This window comes from Bos grunniens, chromosome 4 (genome assembly GCF_055505025.1).
Source record: "Bos grunniens cultivar Pamir isolate PY7600 chromosome 4, Bosgru_T2T1.0, whole genome shotgun sequence".
NCBI classification, from domain to species: domain Eukaryota; kingdom Metazoa; phylum Chordata; class Mammalia; order Artiodactyla; family Bovidae; genus Bos; species Bos grunniens.
In genome coordinates this window covers 20,335,425-20,356,451 of record NC_141168.1, presented here as the reverse complement: position 1 = coordinate 20,356,451, position 21,027 = coordinate 20,335,425, and positions in this window count along the sequence as shown.

The following is a 21,027-nucleotide window of genomic DNA, read 5'->3' as shown; positions in this document are numbered from 1 at the left end:
TCTGCCTGTTTCACTGAATATAAGCTCATTTCAGTAAAGATATTTTGTGCACCTGATGGAGTGGGGAAGCATTGACTATATGTGGTAGAAGGGAGTTTAGATTTAGTGCAAAGGACAAGAATTGTTTAAATACAACACTAGCTATAAATCAATAAGTGACAACAGGGTGGGTAAAATAGAGGACTCCTTTAAAATATCATAACTTTGCACTGAAAAAATTGTATATTTAAACACCAGAATCAGGAGAAAATTATTGATTTGGAAATCAAAAGTTAATCAGATCCTTCTCTCTTCATGGCCAGAAAGCTGGAAACTTGTGATGAAGAGTGTGGTGTGAGTTGAGGTTGGAGGAGTGAGTGGGAATCCTACCAGCGAGGGATTTGTTGGCTGGGGTGCAGAGAAAGGCTTGGACTTTATGGTACTTTCAAGGAGAAGTCATTGGAGGACTTTAAGCAGAGGAGTGACAAGATGTGGTTAATGCTTAAAACAATCCTTCTGGCTGCTGCGTGGAGAATGGGCTGTGGGGTCGGGGACACAAGTAGAGCGGAAGCAGAGAGACTGGCCAGGAGGCTGCTGTAGGGGTCTAGGTTAGGAATGATGGTGGCTTGCACTGGGATGGAGGAATAGAAATCAAAAGGAAGACATGTGAAAGGTATTTTGGGGGTACAGCCAAAAGGACTGTATGAGGGAAAAGGAAGAATCAAGAAGCATTCAGCTTTTGACTTAAGCAACTGAGTGGGTTGTTGGTGGTATTTACTGAGACAAAGTGTGTGAGGTGACTAATAGGTTTGGGGGCAGAGAGAACAGAGAGTCCTATTTTGGGTATGGTAATCTTGAGATGCCTATTTGACATGCAAGTGGAGATGTCATTAAGGGAGTTGGATATGAGGAAGGAACTTGGGAAAGAGGCCCAGGTTGGCTCTTTTAATTTAGGATTTTATCGATGGACCAGATGAGATTACATGAACAAGAGTTAGATAAAGAGAAATTCTGAGGCATCTTCAACTTTTAGACGTCAGAATAAAGAGGTATAGACAGCAAAGGACCATAGTGAAGAAGAGATGGGAGTGTATGGTGGTATAAGAAGCCACCAAAAGAAAGTAGAAAGACAGATAAGCTGTGTTTGATTGAATTTAAGAAGTTCAGTGTTAAGTTTATTTCATGTAACTAAAAAATTACAGTACGTATATGTTGTACCAATGTTGGCCTAACTCCTAATGATGGAAAGTATAGTAAAATAAAAAAGGTGACAATTATTACTGTCATTATTTAATTTTTTCTGAAAGAATTAGCCAAGAAAATTATACAAAAGGAAAAAAATTGCAGTTATGCAAGGTTAAAAGACTTTCCAGTATTTTTACTTGGATCTCACTAAATTTATAGATTAATCTAAATGGAATTGACATTTTTACAAGTTTAAGATTTTTAGCCCAAGAACAGGGTATGTGATGTATTTAAGTCTTTTATGGACCTCAATATAGATAAAACATTTGCTTCAAGAAGGTTCTGCTTCTTTCTAGTTAAATTTATTCTTAGGTATTTTTTAAAAGTTTTATTTTGTATTGGAGTAGAGTTGATCACAGAGAAGGCAATGGCACCCCACTCCAGTACTCTTGCCTGGAAAATCCCATGGATGGAGGAGCCTGGAAGGCTGTAGTCCATGGGGTCATTGAGGGTCGGACACGATTGAGCAACTTCACTTTCACTTTTAACTTTCATGCATTGGAGAAGGAAATGGCAACCCACTCCAGTGTTCTTACGTGGAGAATCCCAGGGACGGGGGAGCCTGGTGAGCTGCCGTCTATGGGGTCGCACAGAGTCGGACACGACTGAAGTGACTTAGCAGCAGCAGCAGTGTTGGTCAACAATCTTGTGTTAGTTTCACATGTACAGCAAAGTGATAAATACATAAATATATGCATTTATTCTTTTTCAAATTCTTTTCCTATTTAGGTTATTACAGAGTATTGAGCAGAGTCCCCTGTGCTGTACAGTAGGTCCTTGTTGGGTATCTATTTTAAATATAGCAGTGTGTACATTTCAATCCTAAAGTATTGTAAAAACTCTTTATGTTGCTACTGTTAACATATCTGTATCTGTATTGTATCTATATCTTTACTGTAACATATCTATACTGATATTGACATATAGACGCTCTTTGAAATATATATGTTTAAAGGATTATGCAGAGAAAGACTAAACCAGAAATGAACAGAATCTTCCTAAAGAAAACACATGCTCTCTCTTTCCAAATATATATACATAGACATATGGTATATTCATCCATATACATGTATATAGATATATGGATTGTGATATATATATGCACATACATTTATATACATATGTGTGTTTGTGTGTATATATATATATATATATGTGGCTTCCCAGGTGGCACTAGTGGAAAAGAACCTGCCTGCCAATGTAGGAGACTAAGAGACACGGTTTCAGTCCCTGGGTGGGACGATCCCCTGGAGAAGGGCATGGCTACCCACTCCAGTATTCTTGCCTGGAGAATCTCATGGACAAAGGAACCTGGTGAGCTACAGTCCACGGACCGCAAAGAGTCGGACATGACTGAAGCGGCTTAGCACACATGCACACATACGCATACACACACACACACACGGCCTCTTTGAGCAATACTTAAACTTATCTCTGGGTGAGGTTTTTTTTTTTTCCTCTAATACTAGAGTCTTTGTCTATTTTCCTTTCCTAATTGTGACAGGTTACATCTTAATTTCTTGGGCGTTTCTTGAGATGCTCAATAAAGAAGGTGTGAAGGCAGTCTTCTTTTGTGAGTCTCTCCAAATGAAGGGCTTGAGCAGGAGGGTCAGTGAGGGTCACTGAGGGAAGAAGAGTGTGGTCATCAGAATACTCCTATCATATTTTTAGTCGTGTCTAAAATTTGAGCTGAAGTCTTAAGAGTCCTATGAACTGAGACATTAAATTACGTTTTAATTTTAACTCACAGTTTCTTTGAAACTCCATCTCTTTGGTAACACCTTGCTTTTTTCCTCTCTCTTTAATAAAACCTCATTTCCAGAACAACTAAACTGCTATAGCTTTTCAAATGATTCCTTTCAAAAGCCTTATGGGGAATGTTTTTAATAAACACTAAAAAGTGTTGTTCTATTTTTAAGCTTTTATCTCTGATATCTGAACAGTTCCTAGGTGCTTTCTACTGGTCTGTTTAGTCTAATTCAATACAAAACAGGAAAATAATTATGCAAACTTTCCTAAAGAAGTGTTAAACAGATGCATGGTTTAAAGTACATGGAAACATTACATTTTGATAATATTTGGATAATTTATTAAACAATAGCACATTAAAATAGCATTTGACATATATGTTTTGATAGTGTTATATATTAATGTAGTTGGCTGCTTCTTCTCTATACAAAACCAATTACTGCATTTGCTTTGAGTTAGAAACAGCAGTGGGATTAACTATTGTCTTCTTCTGGAAATTTGACTTAATAAGTTAATTCTCTGAAAGAATAAACATGTAGGTAGGAGGCAGGGTGAACACAGCATGCCAAAATAGGATCAACAGTGAGGTTTGATGTCTTTAGAATATTGTTATAAGCCAGTTCATTAAACTACAGAATTAAAATTATATTGAGAAACTCAATAGCAAATGAATTTATGAATCATGCTTGTTGGCAAACTCACAAGCTCAAATGATTTATGGAAAAACAAATGAGAGAAGAACCCAACTTAACTTGACTAGAGATGTAGTCATTAGGGCTTAATTTCCAAGGGATCACATGCTTGGCAAGATTTCCCTAAAGGCAGAGGGAGAAGCAGAAATGGAACTAGGGGTTGTAGATTTGATAAAGTACAATGAGGGAGAGAAAAATGAATGTGTCCAGTGATTTATCCTTCACGTTTGTACTTTTTGGTTTGGTTTCTGTGTCTGATAAAACTCTTACTGTTCTAAGTTTCTTAGGCAAATTTAGTGTTGGTGTCAGAAAGGGGGCCTGGGACTGCTTGATTCCATAGGGAAACTCAAGGGAATATTTTCAGTCCTCCCATAGGAATGGAGTATTATAGAATGTTCCCTTCCTGTACTCCAGTCAAATCTTAAATTTTGATAAGGTCAGGTTTTGCTGAAGTAGTTTAAGGCTAAAATATTCTATATCAAGGGGTTCTCCCATCAACCTCTGGGAGAACCATGTGATCATGTGTGACTCAGTACAACTCATGACTGCAAAGGGAAACTCAGCCCAAAGTATATTTCCTAATATTGAGGGGTGAATAGCATCCTCCTCATTCAGGCTTACTCATACCCACATGTTTGGGATGCTACTTAGTGTCACTGAAATACTGCAGAAACTCATTGTTACCAAGATGCACCCTCTTAGGGAGTTCTTTCCATAGCAAAACAGAAATGTGCTAGTCACAGCACATACAAGTCAGTAACAACAGCAACAAAACAACACAATTAAAAAATGGGCAGAAGACCCAAATAGACATTCTCCTAAGAGAACATAGAGAGGGCCAACAGGCACATGAAAAGATGCTCAACGTTGCTGACTCTTTGAGAAATTCTAATCAAAACTGCAGTGAGGTAGCACCTCAATCAGGAAAGAATGGCCATCATTAAAAAGTCTGCAAATAACACATGCTGGAGAGGGTGTGGAGAAAAGGGAACCCTTTTATACTGTCAATAGCAACGTTGATTGGTACAGCCACTGTGGAAAACAGTGTGGAGATTTACCAATAAAATAATATAGAATTGCCATATGATCCAGTAATCCCATTCTTGGGCTTATATTCAGACAAAACTGTAATTCAAAAAATACATGCACCCCTATGTTCATAGCAGCACTATTCACAGTAGCCAAGACTTGGAAGCAACCTAAATGTCCATTGCCAGATGAATGAATAAAGAAGGTGTGGTATATATATATCCCACCAAACTCCTTATTTGGGCACAGTTTGCAATGCCCCTAATCAATTACAACAGTGACATCACAGATCACTGATCACAGATCACTATAAGAAATATAATAATAATGAAAATATTTTGAGAATTACCAAAATATGTCACAGAGACATGAAGTGAGCAAATGCTGTTGGAAAATGATGCTGATAGACTTGTTTGACATAGGTTGCCACAAACCTTTAATCTGTTAAAAAAAAAAAAAGCTCCCCCCCCCAGACTGTAGTAACTGTGAAGCCCAATAAAATGAGGTATGACCATATGAATAAATCCAGAACCAGATATCAACAGTTTATGCTTATAGCTTTTATATAACTATAACACAAATCAAATTTACAAACTAGTTAGATACAACCTATAAGATCAACAGAATCCAAATCTGGGATACTTATTTAATGCTGGTTTGTTAGAAACTAAATTACCTTTCATTATGTGAGTGGATACTTTGTAGCTACCACCTTTCATTGAAGATAGTTCCTTTCACGATCACTATCCGTCTTGCAAGAGGGTTCAGAAATAATTTCACAATGCCAGCCAGAATGAATAGGGAACAGGTCTCACTGGGGGAAACTTACAAGGCAAGACTCTATGAGAAGAAAGACATACGGTTGGCTATGGAGGGAGGTGGTTGGAGTTAGCAAGCTTAACTGGACATGCTGTGGATGTGTGTTTTCGGGAAGGTTCTTTGCCCCCTACTGCTGTACCTTTTTAATAGTATAAATGCAGCAAAGCCATCATGTTAGAAGTGAGACAGACTACTCAACTCCATAGGATATCTGAATTTTTGATTCCAGTGTTAAAAAAGTTGTCTGAGAAAACCAGCTGCTTGGAGACATTAAGGAATCCATGTAGAGTTGGGTTTTGGCCGGACTGTCCTGCTGGGGGAAGGTGGACACTGGGCTTGTGATTCAGGTGACTCAGAGTGAGTTCTTAGGACCATTTTCAGACAATTCTGCTCATGTGTCTTGGTGCTAGATGCTAGGACACAGGTTCATTTGAATTTGGCATGTTTAAATCATCATAAGTCAAGTGATGATTCCATTCTTCTACCATTTTTTCCCATTTGAACTATTGTAAAACTTTTATTTCCTATAGTATGTCATTACATCACTTAGTCTTCTCTTGGAAATAAGCCTCCTCTGTATGTTTGCTTAGATGGTGTTAACGTTGTGGCAAATCTAAGAGCAAGCCAAGCCCTAAAATTTGGGATCTGTATTCATTTTTAAAGTAATAAGCTGACATGATATATCATTCTGAACATGCTTACTTTTAGATTACCAGAAAAACAAAACCACGAAACAAAAAAACCAAACTATTGTAGAGACGATGCCGACATCTATGAATTTGGGAAAACACTGGGAAGATTATGGATGTTAGGGCTCAGGAACCTTGGACTTGAAACCTTGGCCCTTGCACTTTGGTATGTAGCCTTGGGGAAGTCTTTGAACCTCTCTGGGCTGGAAGTTTTGTATTTGTAAAGTGAGGATGACCTTCACTTATTCAATGTGTAGAAACTAAGCTAACTCTGTCCTAAGTGCTGGGGATCTAGCTGTGAGCAAGCTAAGTACCTGACTTCATGGAGCTCACAGTGCAGCCAGGGTGGAGAGTGGAGGGAGAAAAAACACACATAAAATAATTTCACATAGTGATAAGTGGTATGAAGAATATAGGGCAATGGGATAGAAAGTGACTATGAGTAAAGGCAGAGTAGGTACTTAGCCAGGGAAAAACTCTCAGATGATATGTGCCATTTGAGTAGACACCCAAATGATGAGATAAAACTAGAAGCAAGATGAGCCAGGAGATGTGGGAGTGAGCTTGTTGTATCTGAAGGACCCAGAAAACTAATGTGATTGGAGCAGAGAAGAAGGCAGTGATGGAGTCTACTTTGCAAGGTTGTTTAAGGATCACAGGAAGTAGAGACATAAAATGCCCAGCACAGAATATCAACCCAACAGATGGCAAGCATTACTTGTATTATAGATTATAAATTCACATTTTATTACTTGGTCTATTCTAAGCAGGAAAGTTTTGTTGATCTCACTTAAGTTCGTTCCCCTTAGAAACAGAGAAGCTAGCAAGATAACTATTTCAGTAAGTAGTCACTATTTATTCACTATGGCTTTGTTCACACTTATTCTTTGTAAAGTTTTCCTCAGTGAGGTCTGTGGTATGTTTTCTCAACAATCTCAGGATATAAATTATTCATATAATCATAGAATCTTTATTTATTGAAGCTGGTGATACTTTAGAGATCATTCTGCCTCACTCATTTTTCTGGTAAGTAAGGTGCTGCCCAAGCAAATGATGCAGTTTAAGGAGACAGAAATAGTGACAGAGCTATACAGGATCCAGGTCCCTGAACTCCTAATTGTCTCTTCATTTTATTATCCTAACTTATTCCCTCTTAGTCTTCCTCCCTGGTCATACCCTGGCTTTTTGTTGCTTTATTATGATTAGCAAAGGATACTTTAGTTATAGTTTGGAGTGAACACAAGCCAGTAATAGGACCAGCAATTTAAAGCCTTTTAGATCATCACAGAATGAATCTAAGAATCATCCTAGATGATTAGGACGTTGTCATAGACTAAATGTTTATGTCCTCTGAAAATTCATGTATTAAAGCCCCAACACAACTGTGATGGTATTTGGAGGTAGAGACTTTGGGAAGTGATTGGGTCCAGAGGAGGTCATAAGGGTAAATTCTTCATGATGGAATTAATGCCCTATAAGAAGAGACAACGGTCTGTCTAGTCAAGGCTATGGTTTTTCCTGTGGTCATGTATGGATGTGAGAGTTGGACTGTGAAGAAAGCTGAGCACAGAAGAATTGATGCTTTTGAACTGTGGTGTTGGAGAAGACTCTTGAGAGTCCCTTGGACTGCAAGGAGATCCAACCAGTCCATTCTGAAGGAGATCAGCCCTGGGATTACTTTGGAAGGAATGATGCTAAACTGAAACTCCAGTACTTCGGCCACTTCATGCGAAGAGTTGACTCATTGGAAAAGACTGATGCTGGGAGGGATTGAGGGCAGGAGGAGAAAGGGACAACAGAGGATCAGATGGCTGGATGGCATCACTGACTTGATGGACGTGAGTCTGAGTGAACTCTGGGAGTTGGTGATGGACAGGGAGGCCTGGCGTGCTGCGATTCATGGGGTCGCAGAATCAGACATGACTGAGCGACTGAACTGAACTGAACTGAAGAAGAGACCAAAGAGTTCGCAAAGACTTTTTCTGCTGTGTAAAGACACAGCAGGAAGGTAGCCATTGGTAAGCCAAGAAGAGACCTCTCACCAGAATGTGACCATAGCAGCACCTTATCTTGGACTTCCCAATGTTTGTTGTTTCAGCTCCCCCAGTCTATAGTATTTTGTTATAGCAGCTTGAGAAGACTAAGGCAGACCTTCATATTGTAACATTTAGGATATATTATACTGTTGAACATTTACTAGGGTGAGTAAGAATAAAGCAGTAAGTTGGTTGATCCCCAAAACTTCACTTATAAAATTAGAGGAGTTTTCTTGGGCAAATTTGCTAAAATTTTCCCATCTGAATGGTGAGGTGTCCATTTCAAAGTTACACATGCCTTAAAAAATCTACTTTAAAACTGATTGCTATTGATTTTAGGGTGTGAAGGCAAAAACTGAAGATCTAAAAGAAAAATACAATCTGATAATATGATATTAGGGGAACTTGTAAGGTTTACTGACTTGTCCCATCCTGATGAAATACATCAGTGTCAGGGAACACTAATCAGTGTTCTCTGTTCGCCCTAATCAGTGTCAGAGAACACTTGTTGAACTAGATGGGTTTGATATATGCTAAAATGTAGGCTATTTTGTGCTTGTAATTGAGAACTAGATCTTTGCAAGTAATTTTGTTAGAGATGTATGAGTCAGAGGAGAACACAATTCTCTTCTAAAGCTGTATTACAGATATAGTGCTGACACTGGGGGGACATTGTCAGTAAATAAATGTAACACAGACACAAAGAATTGATGTGCATGGTAATAATTGTACTCCATTACTTTTATAAAGTCCTCTGGTCTACTGATGCTTAAGAAAATATACTACCGAATGGCCCTTTGATAGGGATGAATAAGTTGAGATATTGCTTCTCAAAATTTAGACTCAAGTGCTCTCTATAGAATAGAAGATGCCTGAGTGCTTAGGATTGAATATTTAACAAGTGAAAAATAAAGGCAAGTTCAGTGCATGCATCAGCTGGCCATTGCACATACAATTTTTGTGTCCTATTCTACTTACGAATTTGTCTGCAGAATATTTGTAGTAATTCTTCATTATTGGGCTAATGGAAAGAGCCTATGGAGTTGAAGACTCCTGCATGTCAATCTATGCTTTGATTTTTTTAAATCTTCAAAATAGGAGGAGTAATAACACCTATATCTCAGGGCTGTCCTAAGAGTTAAATGAGATAAGGTATGTGAAATGTGGCCTAAAGAAACACTAAACAGATATTCCTAATATATATGCACAAAAGTATTTCACTTCGAAACCCAAGAACAAAGGAAATAAAAAAATAGGTTTTGTCACTAGTAATTAAATGAACTATGTATGGCTGCCTTATAAGCAAAGGACTCGTGAGTAGAAGAAAAAGAATCCAGTGACTAAGGAAGCTGGCTTAAGAGGTCTCCTCATCCACAGCCAGGGGAGAAAAGATGAACCGGCAGAGAAGTTGGTTGCCTTCCTGGAAGCCAGTTTGGCAGGAGAGCTGGGGACTCTGGACAAGGATGTGGGAAGCCATGGAATCTTCTTTTTGTCTGGTTCATGAGTGAGGGCAGCCTGAAACACCTCCATGCACAGGGCAGGCCTGCAGTATCAATAGCTGAAGCAATTCAGGTGTAAGCAGAAGGAGGCATTCTCTGCAGGGAGGTTGGCTGGTGCAGTGCGGGTAGGGTTGTACCTCCCATCAGCATTCCCAGTCCCAACCCCATGGACAGAGATTTTAGTAGAAAGCTACCTTGTTCTGCTAATAAAGCCTTGAGATAAGTCTCCATTCCATCAGAGTTCCTGTTGCTGCTGTTGCTGCTAAGTCGCTTCAGTCGTGTCCGACTCTGTGCGACCCCATAGACGGCAGCCCACCAGGCCCCTCCGTCCATGGGATTTTCCAGGCAAGAGTACTGGACTGGGTTGCCATTGCCTTCTCCGAGAGTGCCTGTAAGATCTTCCTATTTAGAACTTCCGGAACTGTCATTCTCTTCTGCCCCGTTTGAGAGGAAAAATGTCTAACTCTCTTTGTTTTCAGTTAAGAGTTTATCTTCACCAGGCAGTAAACTCTATGGCATGTGTCATAGAGTCATTTTGTTTCCCATTGGGTCCTCAAAGCCTGGCCCAAGGCCTGGCACCTAATAGGGGATCAGTAAACAGATGAAGAATGAATATGTAACACAACATAAATGGGAGGAATACATAAATAAGAACGGGGTAGGTCCTTGGAGAAGTAACATTTACGACTGCCTGGCTCGTCATTACTTACAGTAGCGTTTGATCCTCTGAACTACTCTGAGGTAAAGGCACAATGACGTTTACTAAATGCAGAAAACAGAGACTTGGAGAATTTATGAAACTTATTTCTGATTTCACACCTGGTAGTTGATATAGAATTTGGATGGGAAGAGAACAAGGCCAAAATCTATAATCCTCCAAAGGCTGAGGTTCCCGCTGCACAGCAGGGATGATACTTAAAGACAGGCAGATCTAGGTTCTGTTCTAAGGGTGTCCCAAGGCAATGCAGAAGCCAGTTGCAATTCCAAGGAAGAATAGAACTGAATTTCTGTTTGTTACTGAATGAAGCTAGTGTTTGTTTGAACTGACCGCAATGTTCCCAGTGAATGAGAACCACAGACAAACATACTTAGCAGCATCTGGGACATGGCAGGGACTCAATCAGTGTTTGTAGCACAGATGAATGAAAAATATAAATGAAAGAAAGAAAAGGATACACCAACCAGAAGGTAACCGGTTTTAACCTAAAAGTCACAAGGATGAGCCTGATGAGCTGTAGGGAGATGGAAATGTCAAAGGAAGGAAGCCATAAGGATGGGCAACAGAGCAAGCCCAGAGCCTGAAAGTAATAGGAAATGAGAAATAAGGCAAACACATTTAAAGCCCACACAGAAAGTTGCTGTGCCTTCTATTTAGTTCTCTAAACAATGATCATGTGTTTCTTTAGGTCATTAGATAAACTATTAAAGAAAAACAAATAACCACATTGACTTTGGAAAGTCTATAAAGCTTTCCAGGATGGGTTTTCAGAATCAGGGAAGGAAATCTTAAGAACCTGCTGGTGCCCTGATTGAGTTACTATGCTTGTATTGCAAATGTTCCTTGCGCTTGAAGTATAATATTGCAAGCTTTATTGATGCACTTTAAATGAATAGGCAAGATGTTTGCTATTGGTTGTGGCTAGAGTAAGGCCTGGGCTTCCTGAGGCTCAGATGGTAAAGAATCTGCCTGCCATGCGGGAGACCTGGGTTCAATCCCTGGGTTGGGAAGATCCCCTGGAGAAGGGCATGGCAACCCACACCAGTATTCTTCCCTGGATTATCCCCAGAGGAGCCTGCGGACAGAGGAGCCTGGCGGGGTACAGTCCATGGTGTCTCATAGAGTCAGACGTGACAGCGATTAAGCACAGCACAGCACAGAGTAAGGCCTTCCTAACCCATCCTGGCAGGTCTGGATGAGGAAGCATCAGAGTTTCCTGACAGATAATATAGGCCCTTAGATGACATTAATGTTCTGCAATAGCTACTGTGCTTGAGTTGTCCTTTGATGCTTTGAGGCGAGTGACATCCTCCTGTCCCACACTCCACCCCTTGGTACCATTCCCATTCCTTTGGTACTAGTCCTGATGTGAAAGGGGCAGGAGCCTTAATAAACACATGAAAAGATGCTCAACATCACTAATTATTAAGAAATGCAAATCAAAGCTACAATGAGATATCACTTCACACCAGCTAGAATGGCCAACATCACAAAATCTATAAACAATGAATGCTGGACAGGGTGTGGAGAAAAGGGAACCCTCTTGCACTATTCACTTTCACTTTCATGCATTGGAGAAGGAAATGGCAACCCACTCCAGTGTTCTTGCCTGGAGAATCCCAGGGATGGTGGAGCCTGGTGGGCTGCCGTCTATGGGGTCACACAGAGTCGGACACGACTGACACGACTTAACAGCAGCAGCAGCAGCTTGCACTACTGGTGGGAATGTAAATTGATACAGCCACTGTGGAGAACAGCATGGAAGTTCCTTAAAAAGCTGAAAATAGAACTATAATATGATCCATCAATCCCATTACTGGGCATATACCCAGAGAAAACCATAATTTAAAAAGACACATGCATCCCAGTGTTCACTGCAGCATTATTTACAATAGCCAGGGCATGGAGACAACCTAAGTGTCCATTTACAGAGGAATGGATAAAGCAAATGCAGTACATATAGACAATGGAATATCACTCAGCCATAGACAGAAACAAAATTGGGTCATTTGTAGAGATGTGGATGGATCTAGAAACTGTGATACAGAGTGAAAAAGTCAGAAAAAGAAAAACAATGCATATATATTAACACATACTTGTGAAATCTGAAAAAATTGGTATCAACAATCTTATTTACAAGGCAGAACTAGAGACACAGAAGTAGAGAACAAACATATGGATACCAAGGTGGGAAATGGAGGCATAGGATGAATTGGAAAATTGAGACTATACACATAATATCAATATACACTATTGATACTATGTGTAAAAGAGGCTATTGATACTATGTATAAAATAGGTAACTAATGAGAACCTATTTATAGCACTGGGGACTCTACTCAATGCTCTGTGGTGACTTAAAGGGGAAGGAAATTTAAAAAAAGAGGGTATATATGTACATGCTTAGCTGATTCACTTTGTTATACAGTAGAAACTAACACGTTATAAAGCAACTATATATCAATAAAAGCAAATACATAAATAAAAAAGAAAGGGGCAGGGGCCTTTTCATGCTCATCTGCTCTGTCCCTCATCCTGTGAAAGTGATGGTTAGGATGGCACTGTCCTGCTCCAGCCGCCTGGACCAGAAGAGGTGAAACAAGAGCTCAGCGCCTCAAAACCCCTTAACTGCGAGTTATTTTCCACTTATTATTATAGTCATTTTACATGGTTCCATTCATTTTAAGATGAGAGAACTAAGTACATGTGACTTGTGATTTATCCAACTTAGTACCAGAAATGATGTTGATGTATACATTAACTGCTTAGTAGTGCTGTCTGCATTTCTTGGATTAAACAGCAATAGCTCAGTTATTGAATAATATCAAGATAGATTGATTCTGATTATTAATTTTCTCTTAATGACTTTTCTTGGCTATGGTGCAATTAATTAGGAAGCATTTTGACACACTGGTTAAACACATGGGATATGGAATCGGATGGGCTGGCCTCAAATCTCACTTGATTATTATCTAACTTGGTGGTCTTCAGGAAATTAATTAACCTTATGACCAGTTTCCTCATTTGTAAAATGGGCATAAGAGCTATAACTTCCTAGATTGTTGTGCAGATTAAATGAATTAAACCATGTGATTTACTTACATGAAAAAGTCTATCGTGTATTATCTCAATAAAAGAATATCAGCTATTAGCTTGATATCAAGATGAACATTTCCCACATTGTGACATTTCTAAAATCAGGATGTGTCTGAAAACCTTTCCAAAGAGACTTTCCAGGTGCTTGTGAGAGAACATGACTAGTTGCCATCACTTACCTGTGTTCATGTACCAACTTTACTAGATGTGGAGGGTAGATGTTGACCTTAGTTATGTTAGAACCATTGGTAGTCCCACAGGTGCTATATCATTGAAATCAAATTTAGAAGTGTAACTGTAAGAATCAACAAAAATATTTTTAAACAAGCCTGCACCACACAGCCACATAGAAACTATAAGTTTTTTTTTAATAGAAGACAACATTTTACTCATCAGGCAATGCAATTAAAGGTATTAGAAAAGGCCAGGTTTTTCAGAATACATCATGGAATTTTCAAAGCTAGGAGAAAGGTGTATACAACCAGTTTTGTGAAGGTCTATCTCTCAAGCTCGGAACATCAGATAAAAGCTTTTAGCTGACTTTCAAGAAAAGCAGTTTAAATTCCAGTAATATGTAAGTCCATTAAAAAATCCTATAAGCATAATCAAAGCAGAAATGTAGGCAAAATTCCAGATTCTTCGATGTGCTTTTAAATTATATGGGCAATCCAAAAATGTTACAATTGTCAAGACAATGGAGTTGAGTGATGAAAATTAGAACATCTTTATGACCCCAAAGTGACTCAGAATTATTTTTATACTTTGCAAATGAAGCTTAGAGACAAATTTTGATGGTCATACTGATTCTGGAGAAGAAAGTAGTATGTTATGATATGAATAGATACAAACTTTTGTAGTCTTTCTTCTCTCTCTCTCTCTCTCTCTCTCTATATATATATATATATATATATATTTAATATGCTATTTGCTTTTCCTGGAAGAGTTTTCAGTAACTGATGCTTTTTACAATGGCTGATGTCTTAGAATCTAGGGCATATAATATAATCAAGATGACTAAAAGCTTCATGTTGGATACGGCAATACATTTTGGAGTGTGTCCCAGCTCAGAATGCCTCCCTGGAAGCTGTTTTACACAAGGGAATGTCATTCTCTGCCTCAGTTATGAACCCCTGGTTCAAGTGGAGCCAGAAATCTTTCCTCAGGAATCTGGAATTAGGGCCTAGCGCAGGAGTCTCTGAACTTGGGAGGGATGATAGCGTGGCCTGCACTGTTGGTGGGAATGTAAATTGGTGCAGCCACTATGGAAAACAGTAGGAACTTTCCGGAAAAAAACTAAAAAGGGAGTTATTATATGATCCAGAAATCCCACTCCCAGGCATATATATAGAAAAAGCTCTAGTTTGAAAAGATATATGCCCCCCAATGTTAATAGCAGCACTATTTACAATAGCCAAGACATGGAAGCAACCTCAATGTTCATCAACAAATGAGTGGATAAAGAAGATGTGGTGCATATATGCAATGGCAGGCTGCTCAGCCATAAAAGAAACAATGCCATTTGCAGCAACATGGATGGACCTAGACAGGATCATATTAAGTGAAGTAAGCCAGACAGAAAAAGGCAAATATCATAAGATGTTCATTATACGTAGAATCTAAAAAAATGATACAAATGGGCTAGTTTACAAAACAGAAATAGACCCACAGACATAGAAAAAAACTTACGGTTACCAAAAGGAAAAGGGTGGAGAAGGAAGGGGTAAATTAGGAGTTTGAGATTAACCAACTCAATGGACACGAGTTTGAGTAAACTCCGGGAGTTGGTGATGGACAGGGAGGCCTGGTGTGCTGCAGTCCATGGGGTTGCAAAGAGTCGGACATGAGTGAGTGACTGAACTGACTGACTATTATATATAAAATAGATAAACAATAAGGACTTACTGTATAGCATAGAGAACTATATTCAATATCTTGTAATAACCTATAGCCTATAATGGAAAAGAATCTGAAAAAGTATATATATTCACATATATTTGTATATGTACACACACACACATATATATAGGGCTTCCCTGGTGGCTCAGAGGTTAAAGCATCTGCCTCCAATGCGAGAGACACGGGTTCAATCCCTGGGTTGGGAAGATCTCCTGGAGAAGGAAATGGCAACCCAATCCAGTACTCTTGCTTGGAGAATCCCATGGACGGAGGACCCTGGTAGGCTACAGTCCACGGGGTCACAAAGAGTTGGACATGACTGAGCAACTTCACTTCACTTCACTTCACTTCATATGTATATATATAACACGTGAGCCACTTGCTATATACCTGAAACACTGTAAATTAACTATAATTTAATAAAAAATATAAATAACTCAACAGATACAGAAAAAAAGCATTCAATAAAATAGCACTCATTAGGACATTACTTTGCCAACAAAGGTCCGTCTAGTCAAGGCTATGGTTTTTCCAGTGGTCATGTATGGATGTGAGAGTTGGACTGTGAAGAAAGCTGAGCACCAAAGAATGGATGCTTTTGAACTGCGGTGTTGGAGAAGACTCTTGAGAGTTCCTTGGACTGCAAGGAGATCCAACCAGTCCATTCTGAAGGAGATCAGCCCTGGGATTTCTTTGGAAGAAATGATCCTAAAGCTGAAACTCCAGTACTTTGGCCACCTCATGCGAAGAGTTGACTCATTGGAAAAGACTCTGATGCTGGGAGGGATTGGGGGCAGGAGGAGAAGGGGACGACAGAGGATCAGATGGCTGGATGGCATCACCGACTCGATGGACGTGAGTCTGAGTGTACTCCAGGAGTTGGTGATGGACAGGGAGGCCTGGCGTGCTGCGATTCATGGGGTCGCAAAGAGTCGGACAGGACTGAGCGACTGAACTGAACTGAACTGAATGATAACAAACAACAAACTAGGATAAAAGCACTGAAAAAAAGCAGTGGTAAAATTTTAGTTAAGGAAATAATCGGGTAGTTTTAAATAGTAATAGTAAGAGAAGAATATTTGGAAACACTGCACTTTATGGGCCTCTGAAATCTGAAGTGATTGAAATCAGACTTACGGAGCTGGCCCCGTGAAACAATATTCTTATATTGCCACAAACTTCCTTTATGTTATCTCATGGCTGCTGGTGGCATATTTCATTAAAAAAGAAATACGTTCTCTTTGGAATTTCCTATGGAACTAACAAAACTCAGCTGTTTGATTTTTGCAATTGCTCATCTTCTGTTTATTTTTTCCCCAATGAATATGGAGAGGAGGTATAATGGAAGCTTATTAATTGCTATGACATTTCTTTCTAATATGTTTCAAGCCCAAGTGTTGAGTGAGCATGTGTCAGGTTTTAATCATTGGAACTTGTTCCTTCATAGGGCATCTTGCTATTTTGTGCCTCTGGATATCAGATCTTTCCCTTCTTTCTCAGTTCTCTGTTTTTTAAAATCACTAATTCTTTGACTTCATGAAATATGACATCTGCCCTAGGTGCAAGGATCTTCCTGGACACTTCAACTCATGAAGAAAATTCTCTTCAATGATTTTTAGGGAATACCAGAACTTACCCTAAGGTTATTCAATGGCAGGAGTTCTTAACTCTATCATGAGCCCTTGATTCTTTTGAATATCTAATCAAAGCTGTGTAATCATTGCACAGAAAAATTCATCTTCATGCTTACACATACATTTTGGATTAGCATTTGGGAATTAATGAATTGGTTGAAGCCCATTCACGACACCTAAGCTAAAAACCACTGTTTGCTAAGCTCTCACACAGACCCTCAGAAATTCCTTTAGTTTCCACCTATAAATCTGACAAATTGAGCATTTTTGAGACACATTTCAGGCCAGAGTATGGAGGTTCAATTTCCTTGACCCCTCAAAGTAAGAGTTGGAGATGTGGTCTTCCTTCATCCTGAGATTAATCCTCTAATCTTGAGAGTTAAGTTATACTACATCTGCTATTACTAAGGCACTCTCTGAGAGCCAAGAACTGAATAGAGCATTTCAAAGTATTTCATTTTTATAACACACTTTGAGATAGATGAAATCATTCTTAGAAGAATAAACAGAATAGCAGAACAAAATTCCAGAGCCAGAAGAGAATGGGATTAGACCAGCAGACAAAAGTGCTTCTGCTCTGAGTAGTTCATGATCCTATTAGTTCATTCAACAAATATCTCCTAAGAGTGTTCTATGGAATTTGTGCTATGCTGGAGTATTTGGCTATCACCAAAAAAAAAAAAAAAAAAAAAATCAGACATAGTTCATGTCTTCAAATAAGCATTAGGAAGATGAGACAAAACAGTTTATTAGCCTAGGTACTGTCTCCTTGGTCTGAATGACATCAAACAAGTAAGACCTATTTTTGTACTGAAAAACACCCGTGACCTGCTTAGAGGATATTGCAAGTTGATGCGTGGCATTGATGTAGAGGCAAATAAAACAGGTGTTGAAAGAGTGAAATGAGCCCAGTGAGACATGCTTGAGGGGAAAGAGAATGGAGGGTGGCAGAGTGGACCTCTAAGCTCTCTCTTTAAGTTCCCCGGGGAAACTATGGGGACCACTCTGATGGAAGATAGAATGTCTATATTAATCTACTGACCCTGAGAAACTTGAATATACAGCCTGAGTCTGTATATAAAAAAAATTCGTTTTTTTACAACATTGTTTTCAGGTCTTAGCACAGTATTTGCCAAAGAGAAGGTGCCCAGCAGATGCTGGGTGCATGGAGCTGGAAACAAAATGTTAAAAAACAGAACCCTTAAAACGAAACTACTGCTACCACCAAGAAAGAAATATGAAAACCTATTTACATGCTTTAGTGCTAAATGCAAACCAAGGAATTACTTTGGTCCTTGACCACTATGACTTGACAGCCTAGTAGAGACTCATTAAGGTAGACACAGGAAATGCTTTGTCAAAAGAGACACTGATGTATAGGACAGTCTTTTGGGCTCTGTGGGAGAGGGAGAGGGTGGGGAGATTTAGGAGAATAGCATTGAAACATGTATAATATCGTGTATGAAACGAGTCGCCAGTCCAGGTTCGATGCACGATACTGGATGCTTGGGGCTGGTGCACTGGGACGACCCAGAGGGATGGTATGGGGAGGGAGAAGAGAGGAGGGTTCAGGATGGGGAACACATGTATACCTGTGGCGGATTCATTTTGACATATGGCAAAACCAATACAATATTGTAAAGTTAAAAAAAATAAAATTAAAAAAAAAAAAACCTCTACATTCAGAAAACAAAAAACAAACAAACAAACAAAAGGAACTGCTTTGTATACATCATGGACTTCCTTACTCTGTGAAGAAATAATCCAACTCATTGGAGGAAACAATGTAAAAGTGAGGACCTCTCATAGTTATTATTGGGCTTTCCCAGTTGCTCAGTGGTATAAAACCTGCCTGCAATGCAAGGGATGTACAGGAGATACAGGTTAAATCCCTGGGTCAGGAAGATCCCTTGGAGAGGCAAATGGCAACCCACTTTAATATTCTTGCCTGGAAAATCCCATGAACAGAGGAGCCTGGAGGGCTACAGTCCCTGGGGTGGCAAAAGAGTCAGACACGACTGAGTGACTAAACAATAACAGACAACTAGTTATTATTTCTATTTGTGTTTTGTTCTTTTTTTTTTTCCTCTTTGGTACATGATGATTCGGCTGATCATCATCTAAAAAGTGTTGATTTGCTTGCTAGCTGTTATAAACTACTTTATACACAGACCATCTTTTATTATGACAGGGAGATACAACATTTCGATAGACATTGCTGCTTTTATTTGTCCTTTGTCATAATTTCCAGTAATTTTTCCATTATTGGGAATGCTTATGTAATCACACACTAACACCTCCACACCTACAGGAGTGACTCACAGTTCATCCTGCAGATTTATGGCATGACTACTGGGAAAGTGCCTTCTGACGCAAGCATGAATGTTTAAGTTATCAAAGAGACCCACAGCCCTGGCCTGGGGTTTAGAGGTCAAAATTAAAAATGAATCCATTTAAACTCTTTTCTTCTGCATTTAAATCATGAGACAAGTCAACTAGAATTGGGAAATGCTCTTAGCAAGCAGATAAGTCACTTATTCACAACACAGTTGAAATAGAAATCTTCCACACGTGGGAGGATTCATGAATATTTGCAGCAAGCAAACTCGCTACTCCCCCTATACTTCAATGAGCAGGGGAATGAAGGTCTGCAGGTCTGCCTAGATTCTAGACAGTTTGTCAGAGCAGCCACTTTGCTTCTTAGCCATTTCCATGTGCCCTTGTACCTGTCCATGCTGGCTAGTTTTATTCCACTGATACCTGTCTTCAGTATTCAGCGAGAACTTAGCAAATATTTTTGTAGGAGTAGGGGGCTATGTAGTTATTATGTTCATGACTTAATTTTTCTTTTCTTCCATAGTTCTTCAGGCACTCTATCAGATCTAATCCTTTGAATCTATTTATCACTCCCACTGTATAATCATCAGGGATTTGATTTAGGTCATACCTGAATGGTCTAGTGGTTTTCCCTACTTTCTTCAATTTCAGTCTGAATTTGGCAATAAGGAGTTCATGATCTGAGCCACAGTCAGCTCCTGGTCTTGTTTTTGCTGACTGTATAGAGCTTCTCCATCTTTGGCTGCAAAGAATATAATCAATCTGATATCAGTATTGACTATCTGGTGATGTCCATGTGTAGAGTCTTCTCTTGTGTTGTTGGAAGACGGTATTTGCTATGACCAGTGCTTTCTCTTGGCAAAACTCTATTAGCTTTTGCCCTGCTTCATTCTGTACTCCAAGGCCAAATTTGCCTATTACTCTAGGTATATCTTGACTTCCTACTTTTGCATTCCAGTCCTCTATAATGAAAAAGACATCTTTTTTTGGTGTTATTTCTAGAATATCTTGTAGGTCTTCATAGAACCATTCAACTTCAGCTTCTTCAGCGTTACTGGTTGGGGCATAGGCTTGGATTATTGTGATATTGAATGGTTTGCCTTGGAAACGAACAGAGATCATTCTGTTGTTTTTGAGATCGCATCCAAGTACTGCATTTCAGGCTCTTTTGTTGACTATGATGGCTACTCCATTTCTTCTAAGGGATTCTTGCCCACAGTAGTAGATATAATGGTCATCTGAGTTAAATTCACCCATTCCAGTCCATTCCAGTCCATTTTAGGAAGAAAAGCTATGACCAACCTAGACAGCATTTTAAAAAGCAGAGACATTACTTTGCCAACAAAGGTCCATCTAGTCAAAGCTATGGTTTTTCCAGTAGTCATGTATGGATGTGAGAGTTGGACTATAAAGATAGCTGAGCACCGAAGAATTGGTGCTTTTGAATTGTGGTGTTGGAGAAGACTCTTGAGAGTCCCTTGGACTGCATGGAGATCCAACCAGTGCATCCTAAATATCAGTCCTAAATCAGTCCTGAATATTCACTGGAAGGACTGATGCAGAAGCTGAAACTCCAATCCTTTGGCCACCTGCTGCGAAGAACTAACTC